Source organism: Scomber scombrus, chromosome 1, assembly GCF_963691925.1.
Source record: "Scomber scombrus chromosome 1, fScoSco1.1, whole genome shotgun sequence".
NCBI classification, from domain to species: domain Eukaryota; kingdom Metazoa; phylum Chordata; class Actinopteri; order Scombriformes; family Scombridae; genus Scomber; species Scomber scombrus.
The window spans coordinates 2,128,095-2,133,185 of NC_084970.1; positions in this window are offsets into that span (position 1 = coordinate 2,128,095).

A 5,091-nucleotide genomic window follows, 5' to 3' on the forward strand; every position below is an offset into this window, starting at 1 on the left:
CCAACCTGGGAAACTTTTTTTTTCACCTGCATTTTTGGCAAATAACCCCCCCCCCTAAAAAGACTGAGGCTGTCCCTACTGTTGAGTCCCAGGAACACTGCAGATTATTTAGACATTGTTTATTGTTTATTGTTTATTGTATATAGTATTTAGAGATTATTTATTTCATTTTATTTTATTTTATTTTATATCACTTATTACAAGAATACTGTTGTGTCAATTTTGAATTCCCCCCTAGGGAGATCAATAAAGTTTACTTTACCTTACCCTTATTACCAGGTGTAATGATGTAATGCTGATTTGTTATATTGCATTCAGAAACACATTTTAAACATACCTACATACATCTATGTCCTCCATCTTTAATTGTGGCACAAGCAGTAGCCTTCAGCTATTAGCAGCACTCACAAAGTGCTGGGATAGAGTTCAACAAGAAAGAAACTTGGTTCTGGGACATTCTGGTGGCTGTGGCTCTGGAGGTAGAGTAGGTTGTCCACTAATCAGGAGGTCAGTGGTTCAACACCTGACTCCTCCTGTCCACATGTTGAATGTCCTCGAGCAAATGACTAAATCTAAAATTGCTCCTGATGGTTGTGCCAGCACCTAGAAAGGTAGCTTGCTGCCATCAGTGTGTGTGTGTGAAGCAGCAGTGGAATGAGCAACAGAAACATTGTAAAGTGCTTTGGATAAAAGGGGAAACTGAAGGTCAGGTAAATACCCAAATCTGTCTTTATGTAATCCCTCATCATGAATCCATAACTGTATATTAGTGGATGATGGGCCAACAAATTCACACATCACACCAGCATTTACATGATATTAGCTGGTTTTCTCATAATTCACTTGATCTAAGCTTCTTCCTTCCCCACACAATACACCTCATGGAAGCACATATCTAGCAAAAAGTTCAGTGAAGCTCAGTAACCATCTGCACAGTGAGAGGACATGCTTTGAACAGAAGGACGGAGGGGGACACTGGCAGCACACAACTGTTCTCAGGCAGCCTAATTGGCCCGAGTGTGGCCGGAGCACACTTTCATCGGCACTGTGTGACTGAGAGGAGGCTGAAGCACCAGTCCACATGTGAGGAGAGAACAAGCTCCACTCTGCCTCCAGCTGGTGCATCATCCACAGAGACTAATGAGCCGGAACCACCACCACCACTTGATCAGCATTGTTCTGTTGTCTCATGCGAGTGAGTCAGTTTTATCAGTGGGTGGGGGTTGCCAGGGGTTGGACGGTTGGGGGGGGTCAAAACCTCAACAAGAAAAACATTCTTTTGACAGCCTCACAGTGCCTGGTCCAGCAAGCCGTTAACAGAAAGCTATGCTATAATGAAGCTGATGAAGGGAGTCAGGAACACTGGGTGTAATTGGAGTCCTGAGGAGCACTCAGCTGAACAAAGGAGTCCCACAGTTTTAAAGTATGTATCAGAGCAAAGTGAGCAAGGCAAGGATTTGTTGCTTTTCTTCTTAGAAACCATCAGTGCTCTGACAGGGGGGCTGTTAATCACAGCCAATTAGCTCTTAAAGCTCTTGGGACAGAGAGAGAAACAAGCTAATGGTGCTGTTTTATGACAGTTTCAGTGTTCAGGCTCAATGTAACACTGCATGTGCTGTCAGAATGCTCGCAGGCTTTTCTTTCTTTTTTAAAATTTTTTTATCAGACTGCTTAAGGTAGAAAATAATTATTTATTATTTTATTATTAATTTATTTTTATTTTAATTTTTTAGCAAAACAAGCTTATTCCATATTGAGGTGAAGGTATAAATATCAGCAGCAGAGATCATGAAATCACAGTGATGAAACTAAAACTGTCTGTGAGGTTAAACACCCCTACAGAGAAATATATGTGTTATTTGGGTGAATGATCCTTTAATGTACTGTGTTAGACACTTGTCTGACTGTCTATAGTAAATATATGTTTAGTGGTTACAAAATCTAAATGTATACATCACATACTTTCACCAACATTAATTACAGATGAATACTGGTGCATTATATTAAAACAGCAAACACCTGAGTGAGAGGTGTCAACACCCTGGACAAGAGACTGAGTGAAGATATTCCTTCACTTATTGTTTTGATGAAGGTGGTGGAGAGCACTGTCTAACATATTGGTCCAACATCTCTCAGAGGTGTTCAGCTGGGTTGAGATGTGGTGACTGTGAAGGCCATAGCATATGATTCAGATCATTTTTATACTCATTGAACCTTTGTATCCTATGGATGGGGGCATTGTCATCCTGGTAGAGACCACCCCCATCAGGATAGAAATGTTTCATCGTAGGATGAAGGTGATCACTCTACAGCGACTCTTCCTTCTAAGGGGACAAGTGGACCCAAACCATGGCAGCAAAATGCCCCCCACAGTATAATAGAGCCACCAGACCCCCTCCAGTGCAGCGTGTGTTTGTTGTGCCAATGAAGGTAGTTAATGTATGTGTACACTGTTAGGTGAGGAGCGTTGATGAGGGATGCTCACCTCTGCTTCTCTCAGTGAATCCACTGATACATTTTCATCATTTACTGTTATTAGAGCTAATTCTGCTGCTGTTACTGTTGGTTTTTACCTGCACAAGAAATGACAGGATGTTCTGTGATCTGCCGCTCTACTTTAATTCCTGTTTTCTAACATACTGTTGTAAAGTCTTCACTGGATATTCATGGCAACAGTTGCCACGAATGAAAATGGAAAGTATAGCGAGGATGCTGATGTTGATACTTAACTTATTACAGTGATGTTACAAGATGAAACAAGATTCACATTTCTCTCTCTGCACTGCATTCAGTTCAGACTTGTGTGGAGTTGATAGCGAGACAGAAATGTTAGATTACCTTGTAAAAGTGATTTACGTGCTTATTCAGACATCATACCAACAGGAGGGGCTATATATGTCTGAAAGGGGCTTTTGTACAGAAGTGTCAGTATATGTATTGCATTTTTTAGTGTGAGATTAGGTGAACCCAATAATGAGAAAAAACTGTTTTCTTGGCATTAAAATAGTAATGGACCCAAAACTATGCATTCTTGGTATCAGCTCCTTGTCTGGTCAAAGTATCATGTTGGTATGCTGCACGCCTTTCAATCCTGCATGCTTGGCTTGATGTACATCCACCTAAATGATCAATATGGTATGATAAACTCCTATCAAGTCTTTCTTATGAAAGGTTATCCCATGTATTGCAAGGAACCTTAGAGGAGTTTGTTAAAGAGTGGTCTCTTAGTATGTGGGTCAATGACATATAAGGATTTACAACAACTCAATTGTAGAATAATAAAAAACCAGCATATCTAATGCAGTAGTTCAAACATTCAGAATGTTGTGTAACTGAAGATCCATATTATACATTTGAAATTAAGTGATTTTAGTGGGTTTTTCAAGATTAATTGGCACTGGCCTTAAAAAGAGTCATGTGGTGCGACCATGATTCGTCTTGAAATAAATTAATTTACTTAACACGCTTCACATCTTTTTTTTTACAAGTTGTCAGTAATATAAAGTGTTTGGAAACAAAGTATTCAAATTTTTTTTAAATCTTTGTAAATGATGATCTTTTATTTATATAAGACATTTCAAGATGAATCATGGTCGCACCACATGACTTTTTTTTCAGGCCAGTGCCAATTAATCTTGACAAACCCACTAAAATCACTTTCACATTGTAATATGAATTGTCAGGTATGTACACAACATTCTGAATGTTTGAACTACTGCATTAGATATGCTGTTTTTATTATTTAAAATTGAGTTGTTGAAAATCTTTATACGTCATTGACCCATGTATTGTGGTCGTGAGCGGCCAGTAATAACAAGTATTGGAGTAGATTAAGAATATTTTGCTCATGAGCACTCATTGATATTATTTGATTATGTGTATGGTGTTGTATTATATGTGTTCATGTTGACACAACAACACAATAAAATCAAAAAGTTATAACTGTGTAACTTACTGTTAAGAAGCACAAAAAAAAAACCCAAATGTGTTTGTGTGTTGAGTTGTGTGTGTATTAGACATTTATAGGATATGAAGCTGTTCTGGAGACTATTTGTTGTTGACTTTCATCCCTGGCAAGTTTCAGGACACCTGAGCTGTGGCACAGCTTCATTCCTCACAGCACCTGCATGATCTCCAGAGGCAATGTGCTCAGACAGATTACACAGTTTTCATATCCAGTCCCATATGCACACTGCAAACACAGAGCACTCTCCAAGCATGATGGGAATATGAAGGGGTGGACAGAGCTGGGTAGAAAATAATAAAGCTGTGTAGGACTTGAGTGTGGAGCTGTAAGTAAATAGGCAGCAGTATTGATGGGCACAGTGGGTTGGGTGTTTTTTTTCTCTCTCTCTCTCACTCTGTGGTTTTCAAGGCTGTTGTCAGAGTGTTTGGAGGAGATTCACGTCAGCATGATTTAAGATAGACCTGTCAGCATGGAGACACACTGACTGCAGACAAGCGTGCAGCTATGCTCCGCCAACCGCAATGCACGCACACGCATACACACACACTGCATAACATCTCAGTGGCTTATGCAAATTGAACACTATCTCGCACATACACACTCTGTCACTCACAGCGGAGCAGAGCTTCTCCATGATGGTTCCAGGGCCCGAGGCAAGGCGCTGTAAAGAGACCAGATGCCATTTGAATGCCATTAACAACACTTGAGTTAGGACTTTTTTTCCAAATAAACACCGTCTCTGCAGTTATCAGCTAATGACAATCAGGCAGGAGATGTGTGGACTGGGGCCAAAGGACAGCAGCATGTAGATGCAGAATGAAAACATCCTGAGAATGAAATGTTCCTCCCCGCCAGTCTATCACAAATGCTGCAGAGCTTAGCAAATGTCAGAGGGGAATTTAAGAGGCTAATCGGAGTACATGTCGTGTCAGGAAGGAATGCTGGGAACTATTTCTTTTTTAAATCACCTACCAGTTTGTTCAAGGGGTCGATACTGAAGAAAGATGTTAAAGCGCCAAGTGAGAGCGATGCCAAGAGCTGCCAGTTAGTGTTTATGAGATAAACTGATCCGAGCTCTGGCATTCCAACACAAACTTGACAGGCTTTAGAAAAGTTTTCATGGC